The sequence below is a fragment of the Drosophila suzukii genome, chromosome 2L, assembly GCF_043229965.1.
Source record: "Drosophila suzukii chromosome 2L, CBGP_Dsuzu_IsoJpt1.0, whole genome shotgun sequence".
NCBI lineage: Eukaryota > Metazoa > Arthropoda > Insecta > Diptera > Drosophilidae > Drosophila > Drosophila suzukii.
The window spans coordinates 23,267,586-23,281,434 of NC_092080.1; positions in this window are offsets into that span (position 1 = coordinate 23,267,586).

Consider the following 13,849-nt stretch of genomic DNA (forward strand, 5'->3'; position numbering starts at 1 on the left):
TTGGCTTTCCGAAATAAGCTTCCGTTCTCGGTTGCACATTAATTTTGATGAGTTGCATGTCGTTTGCCATTTAGTTGTAACGTAATAAAAGTGGGATGTTTTTTATATATGTTTATATTTAAGTGTTTACATTTCGGCTCATGAATTTGTTAATTTCTTGCGTTTGACTAAATAGTTAAGAAACTGCAGTTATATGGGCAATTGTTTTAGCGAGGCTTGGGATTCAAAATGGAACTTTAATGTTTTCCAAATTTTTTATGTCTAAGCGGAGTGCTCCTGATTATTATCAAACTTCCTTATGGCATACTTTATTAGAGAGATGGTATTACTTTATATTTCGTATGGCTGTAAGAATTCATAATGAATTTCACTCTAAATATAAATATAAAATGCATTGAAAATAAAGTGGGACTTATAAAATCATGAGGAAAATATCTAAGAAAGCCTAAAGATATAGAGTTTCTTTCTGTATAGCAATCGCACGCTTCCGAATTTACAGCTATTTTATGTTTTCCTATTCAGTGCTGTCCAATTTCAATTAGCTTTTCTAAAAATTCGTTTCAAATTTCTCTGCTCAAAGCTCACGAAAGCAAATGCCAAATTAAAATCAAGATTACGAATGGCATTTTATGATTGTGGCTTATAAATCAACTACAACAAAAGACTCCAGGAGCGAACGCACTCGGAGCAAGGCCATAAAAAATGGTAATATTATGCCAAAATATTAAGTTTAAAGTATTAATGATATTTTTCAAAATTAATTTCATTTTCTGGGTGCCCAGCTGCACACCATGAGTTATGCTGCGGAGCAACAAATCGCTTTGCAGCGCAAAATATAATAAAATAGAAAAGAAATAAGAAAAATATTAAATAAATTATAAGGCGAAATGAAAGATGTTTGTTTGGGTGCAGTTTTGCGTATCCGAGTATCTTTTGCATTGCCTTTGCAGCCAGTTAACGTCTTTATTTCCTTGTTGTTGTTAAAGAACTATATTGTTGTTGCTGGCAAGCGACAGCGGCGAAAATTAATGAGCTTAATTAACAACACGCAGGGCAGTGTGGATTCGAAATGATATCATTGCATGGTCGCTGGGCTGAAATTTTGGTGTTGTGCATTTTTATTGCCACTTAGCTAAGGTTTTTACTATTTTTGTTTTTCGCCCGTATTATTAGATTTGGTTTTTACTGCCAATGCATGTCTATCGGTACAATTAAATTTGTTGCACTCGCTGCACAAAATGCATAAACAGTTTCTGCCTTTTCGAGGCGGCTGCCTCTTCTGTTCACAATTTGACACGCAAATTGTTGCTGGCTTAGATTTCGACTGGAAGGCGGATGAGTATTTGCTTAAGGCCTTCAACGAGGCAGAAACTCAAAATCAAATTAAATATACATCTGTTCGCAATGTTTTCATTGCTAATTACAGCAAATTAGAAGTGATAAAGATCGGTGAGATGAAATTGGGTTGCAAGTAGGCAACGAAATTTACTGACTTTGGGAACTGAGAAATTATCTTAAAAAAAAATACGTTTAACAGAAAAAAACTGTGAACAATCTAAGACCATTTTTATTAAATACATAAATAGAAAAAATTCACGTTTTTCAAAAAACGCTTTCTAAAATAAGTTGCAAAATAACTATTTTTGTTGTTGAGTTATAAAATCGCAGGAATTATATTTATTTGATAAATCTGAAACTTTATTTAAAAAACATTTTAAAACTTATTTGAAAATATTAGCCCTAAATAAAAAAAATTCTACTGCTTTTAAAATGAAAGCTATTTAACATTGAATACAACACATATACTATGTATACAAAGTAAAAATGTAAAAAGAATGGTGAGATTGAGTGTGTAATTTAAAAAAAACAATATTATAAATAAAATAAATTAAACAAGTTTATAAAAATATTTCATAAATATTAGTCCACGGTTATATAATCCAATAAGAAGTAATCCAACAGAGCAATCCTGATTTGAGATCCGTTCGCGATAGCCGTCAAAATACGATTGACTGCAACATACTGGCGCCTGGCTGCCTTTTATACGAACTCCTTGGATTGGAAATGTTTCCAATTTAAAGGAAACTCACAAAAATTTGAATATGCGCACTGAAATATGCGCGACACTAATAAAAAACGGAAAAGAAGCTACTCGTTGGAACGGTGAACGTTGGTTTTTGGGGTGGCAATGGAATGGTTAACCAACCCTATGATAAAAAATAAACATTTTCCTAACCCCTTTTTTCTGGGAAGTAAATGCAGTGGCACTTACCCCTTTTCTCAAAGAATCTTTAGAACAATCTAAGTGTGACCCTGTGTCAAAAATATTTTTATTCCCTTGGCTTCCAGTCAACTTTGTAACCCCTTGTTTGGAATCGGCATTGCCAACACTCAGATTTTTAGTACATTAAAAAATACCACACCTTTCAGATTGAAATAAAATTTGTAAGGCCAACAAAAGTATTTTTACCTTTTGTTTTGTGGAATTCTTCTTGTTTTTGTCTGCATCATTATCACATTTGCCAAATATGCATCCGAGCGCATGTCCAATTTCGACAATCTCCAGTGCTGTCAATCAAAATGCAAATAGTTTTGTCTCATTAAAAGCAACTTGAGGGGCAGCAAAGCAAAACGAAGCAACAACAAAAAATGCAACAAAGCATAATTTACATTTTCCAAACTGACAAACAAACTTTTGAGGAGAGGCGCGCGCTTGCGCATTGCCAACAATTAATCGGTCCGAGGGGCAAGACGAGAAATCGTCAGAGGCTGACTGACTGAGAAATCTGGTGACAAAAAGCGTAAAGCCCACAAAATCAGCCTGCCATCGGACGAAAGGGAAGGAGAAACTAGGGATGGGAGATCTTATAAAAAATCATTTTAATTTAAATAAAGTTTTGTACATAAATCGAACTAGTTATAATAAACAAATAGATATAATCTGTAAAACAATACAAAAATGTATGATACTAGAATTAAAGCAAACTGACTTTCCAAAATGTTATATATTTTAGAGTAACTGAAAATTTAAAGAACAAAAATCATAGATTGTTTATTGGGAAAAACCTCTTTTTATAGACTATTTAATTTTTAAGTGATCAGCTGCAAAAGAGCACAGTTTTAAAGCTTTGCAAATCAATAAAATAAAAACATTGGTTAAACGCCATAAAGGCCATAAATATGTTTAATTAAAAATAAATAATTCAAACTACAGCGATTTTTCGAACAAACACTTCTAAGTATTTCAAGATAACTTGATTGATTTAATGAATGACTTAAAATTTGAACTGTTTTATAACATAAATATAGAAATATAAATGAATTGTGTGGATATGCCCCGTAAACTATATATTTATGACTTAATTGTTTTATATTTATCAGAGTAATGAACTCTTCTCACGCAGCCATCTCAAAAAGTTTGAATTGAAAAGCTTGCATCTGTTCGCAACTTCAGCTGCTGGCGACGTGTCGTTTGTCGTTTTCAACGGTTTTTACACGATTTGGTCAGAAACGTCAAACTGACTGACAGCTGCCAACTTGTGGCCCCAGGCCAACAACACTTCAACCGCAATGTCGCCTTGTCGCCGACTTCTCTCTCTCTTTTTCGCCGTGTGTCAGATTTGAGTTCGATTTTGCAGCTGTTGGAAAACAATTTTTCGATTGAATAATTTGCCAAGTGCTTTTTGCGAGCTGCTGCTGCCTTTGGCTTTGACTTCTGCTTATTAACGTAACAATAATTGCAATTGCAAAACGAAAATTTGCATAATTATTTAGAAATCACGAGGCTAGTTAGTCAGTTAATCGGCCGCTGATTGGAGTCCATTACCATGAACTAAGTTAAAAGGAATGCTGGCGAAAATCGAGCACACATCGAAATTGAGTAGAGATCAATAAATGATTTAGTCAACTTTTACATACACAGAAAGAAACAACAAATGGCAATGGTATTCTGGTTTTAATCTTGTTGCCAAATAGTTCATAAACATTATGATGACAATTAAGTGAGTAATATGGTTCTTTTGAATTTTTAGTAATCGATTAGTATTGTACAACCTTTTTTATAAGTTTTAACAATTAAAGAATAAATGTCGAAAAAATAAATGTTCCTTTTCTCTTTTGTGTACAGCATAAAGAATTTCCGCTCGAACATTATTCACAATGAAGTAATCCCGATTATTATTCACTTATTCGGAAATGTTTCATTGAGAGGCCGCTCACAATTACAAAATAGTCTACAAAAGTGTGCATTGTCTTAACGATTTTCGCAATGCCAAGACGAATACGATTTCCATTTCCAACGAATGTAAATTTTCTGTCTCGAGCATTTCGCCTTTCAATTCCGAATGAGTCAGGCCTCAATTAATTTAAATATTGCCTCAGACGATGGCGAAAAGAATGTTGGCATCTACTGACGGCTACTGTTCGGCTTTCAATGACGCTGATGATGATGTGTTGAGGTGTCGGCGCTTTTCAAGATCGCCGACACGCCCCCAGACGAGTGCACCTGAAGTGGGTCGGCTTCGGCATATTCCACTCCTGATTTTGCGCTTATTTAAGATTTTTAAATACTGTAATTTGACCAAGAGGAAGATGGACTTGAACTTGCCGCTGGTAGAGTGCCAATTTATCAGAGATCCGTCTCGGTCCTTTTTGGAGTGGCTAATTTACAACGAATTTATGAAAAATCATCCAACTAATTGTCGCTGACTTAAATCCTTTTAAGCATTTTTCTCTGCCATTAATGGGGCTGTGCTTATGCACAATTGATAATTGTTTGAGAACAATTAAGGCCAGATTTCCTTTTCAATTTATGCAAACATTTACTGCCCTCAATTGACTCGATCCGAATCGAAAACTTACATATTTGCTCTGCTTGTCATTGAACTGATTGGTGTGCCTTATAAATGTGAATGTTGTTTTGAAACTGTAGAGGTGTACATTGGCTACTTAAAGGCTATAAAAAATATGTAGACTATTTGGTTTTGATGAATATAAGGATCATAAACTATTGCAATATGTTAATCAACACATTATCAGAAATATATACCTTTTAAATGTAAACTAAAAAAACTTACATTTTTAAGACTAATTTAATAATTGTTAATAATTTTAAATTTGTTAATATTAAACATAATTTAAATAATAACAAGATTAAAAAGTTTTATTAGAACAAATTATAAATTTTGTTCTTTTTGTGCAATGCTTACTCTTTAAGGTAAATTAAACTAAAATAAAAATACTAGATTTATATTATTTTTTAAGGGTATCTCTGCTTCACCACTTAGTTTATAAATTCCCAATTTCGTTTGGCATACTGGGCATTACGATCAAATGCACTTGAGAATTAACATTCGGAATGCCTTTAACAACTGATCGAGCTTTGGCATTTTATTGAAAGTCAACATACTTATGCAAATCCCAGCGGTTGACCAGCTAACGAGCCACCTCATCTCAATGGACTTGAATCGGCCGGGAAAAACGGATTTGCATAGAATGAGATTGGTTGAGGATTTTGGCCAGCTGATTTGCATGCTCGTATAGCCCGTCAGCGGGGGAATATATGTGTATCTACCGGATACACGGATTCCTCGGGCAAGAACAGGCAATAAATTATGACAAAGGCTGCATTAAAATAATTTACAAATTAAACAGCAGAAATTACATTAAAATGAGTGAAAATGTGGCAGCCGACGAGAGAAGGCAAAAAGCGGAGATTCCTTTCCGAGAAAGCCAGTTGGATGCCGCGGACCGAGCTGAAGACGAGGCCAGAAGACTGAATCTGCGCTTCTGCCGATGCTGACTGATGTTAATAAGGCGTCTCATAAATTATCAAGGCGAAACGTGCTGAGAGACGAAGAAGAGTGGCTGGCAATGGCACTCCATCGGGCTTCAACTTTGGAGATGGAAGCGTGTTGCGGATTTTCATAGTTCACGAAATGATTTATGGTTTATAGTTAATAAAATTTTAAAAGCAATTTTATAAAAGTATTATTTAAAAGAATTACATTTTTATATTTAAATTGATAGTTGTAAATTTATGAAAAGCTAAACAATTGCTTAGTGACTTTAATTTATATTTGATTTCTTTGATTTTCTATAACTGGCTCTTTTAAAAGTGTATTTAAAATGTAACTCCCTTTTATTATATTGTTCTGTTTAAAAGAATACTTGTATAAAACTTAATCCAAACTAAAATTTTAATTCAAATATTATATAAACGAAAAATAAATTAAAAAAATTTCACATATTAGCTGACGTCAGATGTTCATATTTTTACAGGGGGTATTATACTCGTAGTTTCAGTCAATACTTTTACCAGCAGTGAAGGAGACTTTTCCGACCCTGTTAACTATACATATTTTTGATATTCTTGACCAGTTTCTACGCAAATAAGTGACTTAGTTTTAAAGATATGGGGATGAAAATATCCAGAAAATCTTATTTATATTGCAGGTAGATCCTCTCATAGGGAGGATCGGAATATAATGGAAACAAATTCTACCTTTGATGTTTTTTATCACATTCTTTTTACACTGGTTGTAGCTTTCTTTAATTGATTTCAAAGTTACAAATAAAATTCTATTTAAACTGACTTTTATAAAATACCTTCTATACGAACAGACGAAATATTAATATTGAAAATAATATGAAACAATTTATAGCTTCGTTGTTTTTGATAATATTCTATATATATTTGAATATACGGATGATTTCAATTGAATGTTAGGGTTTCGGCTGGAAGTGTATATAATCTTTATCTTTTTGAAGTTGGCTTCCTCTCGTGTTAGGTTTATAGTATCTTAGTCCTCACGATGCCATCACCAAACTTCCTCTAAAACCTCATCTTGGTCTCTTTGGCCATCTCCTCCGTCAGCGTTTTGTTGTTGTCTTGACATATGCAATGGCGCGCACAACACAAAAAAATTTACATTGCATTTATACGGATGCGAAATGCAAGACAAGCTCAAATGAGGCGGAGGTAGGATGGAGGTGGGTTCGGGTATCGGGGGTCGGGGGTCGGGTATCGGGGATGGCTGCCACTATTAACGTGACAATTTGTGATTTGTGCTGGATGCTGCTGTGACTCGTTGGTATTTAGAATTTCTTTCTCAGTGCCAGCTTCTCAGCATCCTGTTGAATCCGATGAGGAAAATGTCGCCAACGTTCTTGGGCTTGTTTTGTTGCTCTGACGATGACTGCATTTAGATTACGGAATTATTTAAAATATTTTATTAAACAGCAGCTGAGAGATCTCTCCTTAAGTTGCGACTAAATGCCAGCTGTGCGTGGTCAACGTAGCGGGGTATTAATTATATAAATTATTCACAAGTTTTTCTGCCATTAATGAATTGCTATCGCAGTGGAAGTCCCACGAAAATGGTAACCAGCGCCATCTAGCGTTCGGAACTAGTTCTTCCTTATCAAAGGGGTTGGAAGAGTTCTAAAAAAGGAAAGACCATGGCCTTATGCAAAAATTATCGACTGGAAGTGAGAGACCACGTAAAGGGTTGAATAGATGTTCATTTTTTACCGGAAGGGTGGATGAAATTTTTTTATTTTTACACCCAGCTCTCAGTTGTGCTTAGACTTTCAGAAAGAAAGGAGCTCGGTATTACATTTAAAAAAGGAGATCGTATAATTTCTAAAAATATAGGCAACTTTACCTTTCTATGAAGTGTGCTAGTGTAAGTAATAAAGATTATTGAAAATTGTACATTTTTATAGCACTACTATTTTAGGCACGTGGACATTATCAATATGATTGAAACTGTCTGTACCAATAGGACACAATATTCGGAAAATAGTGGAAAACATAAAAAAGGTGATTCTGAGAATATTGTGGTCATCGTCATGTAATGTTTTTAGATAAGAGTAAACGACACAAAATCATTTACAAAATTGAAACAGTCAGATTTAACAATGAACATTTATTAACTCGAATTAATACAATAATATTTTATTATTGTTATAATAAATAACTAAATAACAAGAATAATAATTATTAAATTATTATTTATGAAAAAAGAAAAATATGGCTCAAATGCATGTTTCTAAACATTTTCAAAAAATCATAAAAAATATAAGCAAACGGATTTTTGAAAAATTCTTTTTGTAGTTACTATTACTTTTGTTTAGAGAAACTTTTTGCATAAAAAAATTTAAGTTTTCAAGACAAGGAAAAATGTTTAAAAAGTAGATTTTTATACAAATTCGTCCTTTTTCAATAAGTACTGAATGGGTTAAGAAATGTATTGTATCATTCAAACGGCTACTAAATTACTTTTCCATTGATGCCAAAGTTTACAAGAAGTAAGTTTAAGATATGAGTAATTTTAACTTTTGTTTCGTCAAAATACTTATGCCGACCAGTGTATAATTTTTGAAAGTCTTTAAGATCAAGTGGTAGCAATGTTAAGCTTCTTAGGTAACCACACGCTTCGATTTGAAGGTTTAAAATCCAAGATAAACTTTCTTATGTATGCTTTGCCACGTATTCCCGACCAAAAAAATAATCACCGCAGCACGCTTACCCTAATCAAGTCGCAAAATAAGCATTGTTTGAACACGAGCCCAATTGGATCAATTTAAATACATATTTTTCTATTTCTTACCAACCCAAAAACCTGGACACGCTTTCAAATTAATTCAAAACTCAAAAAAAGTGTTTAGGCCACAAACTTTTTGTCAGATCATTTCCGTTTTACTAACAGAAAATATTCCAGTCAAAACTTGACAAATTAGACAAATAGAAAACATGTCAAAGAACTGAGCGGATCGAGCGGACTGTCCGCCCCAATTAAGCGGCTCAAATATTTTTACCAGTCATGGCGAGTGCGTAAGACCGGTAGAGAAGGGTAAAAAGGTGTTGAACGGGGAAAGGGAATACCACCTTGCTAATTAGAATAAAGCCCTGGAGAAAAAGTGTTTATTCATGTTTTACATTGGAAAGGGGCGTAAATTTAATTGTTGAACTGTTAGATGACAGATAATTTAACAGAACCACTTTTAGTTTACCACGCTAAAAAGCGTTTTAAGTCTTCGTTCCAGACTTGAGTATGATAAATTAAATATTCAATGACCCGTTTCTTATTGAAAAGGTACAGTAATTCACAGTAATGATTTTATATAGTTGAAAAAAATGTTTTAAATGTAAAATGTATAAGTTATACTGTAATGTATCAATAAAAGTAGTGAACAATTTGTAAAGTAACTGTAAGCTATTGGAACAGCTAAGTTTTATAAATTGTATTAAACACAAATTATTATTTATGTGTTAGGTCCCGAAAAATATGAAGCAATTAAAACGAAAATGTCTCTTTGGGTAGTCTTATTGTTAAAATATGATCATATGGTGAAGCCTTTGAATGGTATAAACGTAGGGAGCAAGGTGGAGAAAAGAATACAATTTGAGACTGAGTTCCACAGTTTCCCGATATCGATCAATGAATGCTGACGACCAGAAAAAGGCGTCCAGTCATGCTTCCGCCTTGGAGAGAAAGAGCCCCTTCGGATCGCATCCCATCCCAATAGAATTCAGACACCTTGGGCTCATGTCGTCCCGCTGGCGGGGCCGGCATTTGGCCGTAATCAAAATCCTTTTATAGCATTTACATAGCAGCACATACAAATCAAGTAATGCCTCCTATTGGTCAGGTTTTTTCCACCCGGCCAACTGGCCACTTGTTGTGCAGTTAGAGTTAGTCATTGAGACTTGGGCCGCTGACAGCCGAGCCGATCTTAGCCGATCCAGTCGATCGTGGGAAAATGATCGATTTCATCAGGCCCGGAGAAGTGTCTCTCCCTCGACTGCAGCCATGGAGTACATGACATCGAACATGCCTGGCGAGCTGGCAAAACGCAATTGAAACGTGTTCATAAAGCAATTTTCGACTTTTTTCCACTCCTTACGGCACGAAGTGGGGTTTTTCTGGCCGCCGTTTGAGCTTTATGAAATGCATCTGACAGATTGTTGCCAATTTGGTAGTGGAGGCTTTTTGAATATTGATTTGATGACCGTGGAAAATGCCTTTTTTCTCTGCTTTTGATGGATCGTTAGCCGTAGATAAACACTAATAGTCATTTAATGATTGATTAGGTAAAGATGTTATGGAAAAACTGAGGGATTAGAAGGCAGATGCAGCTACTAAGTATGGAATTAATAGATATTTTATTAAATATTGTATTATTCTTGTTTTATCCTTGCGTTAGAATATATATAAATTATATTAAACAACTTTCACGTTTGTTGCAGTTAAATATGGAATATATTTCAAGACATCATCACTAAATTTAACATCAGTCTTTTATATGGATTATGAAGTAGATACAGCTATTTTCTTGAAAAGACAATAATTTAAATTAGATACCACCATTCTACAGATCATTTTGTAAAGAGTATTAATTTTGTTTTTAGGCCTTAATATGAAAAATTGAAAAATTAGCAACCTTCTCTATAAAACCAAAACTTGTACAAAATTTTCAGTAATCTAAGAAATAAAATGGTTTATAATAATAAATATTGAATTTTCACCACAAAAACGATTATGGAATTCCCATCAGTAAGTCATATCGAAATATGAAAAACAAACTTGCTCCACCCAAAAATTAATTTTATATAAGCACAGCCTTCTCAGCTCCTAAAAGTCAACCCGACCTTATTGGCAATGCTAATTTTTTGCAAACATTTTTTGATGAATTACTTTGCCACTTTTTAGTTGGGCAGGCCTTTAAAGGCATTTTCAGAGCTCCCTCACCTTGTAATGGAATTTGTGTCTAATTGCTTCGTTAATTTATTTCATACCACTTTAATTAATTCTCTTTATTAGATTAAGAAAAAATGAATGTCTATCTGAGAATATAATAATATTTTCTGTATAAATTCAGGAAACTCACTCAACCAAAAACGGATTAAGTGGATGGCGGGGAAGGCAGCAAAAAACGCCGGCCAAGAGGTGCAAAAACTTGACCAGGCCAACAACGATGGCTGGTGGGGAATTATTATGCAGCAGCAATTACTCGCCAATTGTCGTCGCAATGAGATTGTAGAGAACGGGAACAAAAGAAGAAAAAGCTGTTCGAAAAGGCGATAATCCAGTCGGGAACGATGGACGTGGACGGCGAGGATCGCCTCGGATCGGATCGCAATGATCAAACGCAATGCCTGGATCTGGGATCTTGGATCTTGGCCAGCTCAACGGTTTCTGGCCCGGCCGGTTATGACCAAATGCAGAGGATCAGCAGTCGCCCCCTGCGATTATTTTTATTATAATTGCGCGTTTATTGGCGTGAGGATATGTTGCCACTCGAATCCGTGGGGACACCACACAGTGCAGCCGCATCGACTGTGAGTGCTTCAAATTTCATAATCAAAAAATCAAACACCAATTTCAAATGTATATATATATTTCTCGATCTTTCACCATCGCAGACACTACTGCTAATGACGACGACACCTCGGACGGAACCACACTGGCCCCCTGATTCCATCCTATCTCTGGATACTGGACAATTCGAAAACATCCCACTAATTTTTCCATATATGTCCAAAGTGGTACACAAACGGCAAACGGCAAATCGGCTTTGATTTGTGTGGCAAACTTGGCGCTTGTTGTACAGCATTTTTGCGTCTCTTAAACGCAGCATTTTCCTCTGCATTTGTTGCTCTTTAGTTTATTGAGTTTATATGCCGTGGGGTTATAGACAAGTCAAAGTGTTATGCCGACAAGAATTGTCAAGAGGGTATTAAGAATGTATGTTGTAAATATATCACATCTTGCCAAAATCCTCTAGCTTAAACAGTCAATCCAATCAATGAGGTCAATACTTTTAATATTGTGTACGTTTTTTTTATAGGCAAAGTATTTAGATTTATAATTTATTGTAAAGCTTACAAGTTTAAAAAAAATAGTTTATTAAAGACATCAAATCGCTGAAAAGATACTAGCAAACAGCTGGGTTTCTCCTTTACATGTTTCAGTACTTTATTGCTTCTTAACTACTTCAAACTTCTTCAAAATTATAAAAGGCTGAACCAATTATAAGTTTTCAAATCCAAATTAAACACAAAGCCCCAAATTAAGTTACAATATTTATGTTATCTATATCAGACTTTCTATATTGTATCTTCTAATGGCTTATTTCCCACTTGTGATATCTATAATCTCGAGCAGAGCCTCACCTTCATTACCTCATCAATTATTTAAGGCAAATGCAATTTAATTAGGAAGTGCATTTATAATAGCTGAAGCCAAACTGTAAACTGCAATTATCCAACTGTTAAAGTAGATTTCAAATCAACTCATTGCCGTTGGCGCCAACAGATCCAACAAAGACGTTAAACTGTTGGAAATCTTCCTGAAATAATTAACTATTGAACTGAATAGCAATTGAAAATACAAAAAGTGTTTTACTGATGGAAATCTCGAGCAATTCCCAGACCTTACACCGTACACCTTATCACAACGAAGATATTTTTTATAGCGGAGGATACCCACTTGTTATGCTTGAGTTTACTTTAGCAATTATAGAAGGCGTGGTTAGGGGGTGGGCCTATGTTTAATGAAATATAATTGGTCAAACATTTATCAATAATCAAACTTTGTTATATTATATTTATCTACCGAGGGAACGCAATTTTTAAAAACAAAAAAATTAAAGTTGTACTTTAAAAAGGTATCTATAACTTAAGAGTTTCTGAACATGTCATCGGAAATCAAAATGTGCTAAGCTGAATCAGTGAAAATAGAATGCCCAGACTCATCTTTATTTAAAAAGGCAAAGAATCCCATATTAATATATTTATTAATTTATTTAATTAATGTATGCTCCATAAAGTTTTATTAATCCCAGATTATGGCCACACTAAAAATAACTTTTAAGGCTAGACATCTTTGCCTTCAGGCGCTATTTGCTTAAAAACAATTAAACAAAAGAAAAGCGTTAATAAAAAATTAAAATAACCAAGGGACTGCACGCCAATGGCTCATTTGTAATGCTCCAGAAGAATTCCGTGTGTCAGAAGAGAGGTGAAGTCGGCGTATGGTGGATACGTAATTACACGGCCTTTTGTTGTCTGCACTTTGCGTTTGCTGCGGGTGTTGTAACGCGACAATTAAAGTTATAAAACTTTCTGTTTCTCGGTTGCCCTTAGCATAATCGCACAATTTGTCAACGAGCCTGCCACAGACAACCTTTTTCATATCACATTTAATTGTTTTTCCCTGATTGTTCGCGCTTGGGTTTTTAATATAAATGCAAAGTTTGGGGTTAACCAGTGATGTTTAAATGCGTTAAAGAGAAAAATGTGCTTGGCATGCCGTGCTTACAAGTGTGAAGTGAAAAAAGGCTTGGGGGCTGCTCCATATGGATGAGATGCCATTAGGGAGGCACAGCTACCAAACTCTGTACTCGGCCAAAGGCGAGCCTATTGACTTAAGAGGCTAGGGAATATATTGGGTCATATTATTAACTTCGTTTGTTAAAATTTCGTTTACTTCCACCCACTATTAAAAATTTGTTATTACATTATGATAGTTATTATTTTATATTATTTGATTTATGTTTAATATCATCTGTGCATATTTTTTAATTATATTTTTTGATTTGGTGTATTGAATAAGTAAATATAAAATAATATTGTAAAGGTCTGAAAAATATGCTAAAAAGAATATTTTCTAAGAATTCACATGTTTGATATGTAATATAAAAACTACACTCAAAATTAAAAAAAACTTAACATTTAAATACTTATTTTAGTTATGTACACCAAGAATTTAAGACCCTAGAAATGTATGATGTGATCTACAATGTTAAATTTTATAACTATTATTAATTCTTTAGTTTTTACATT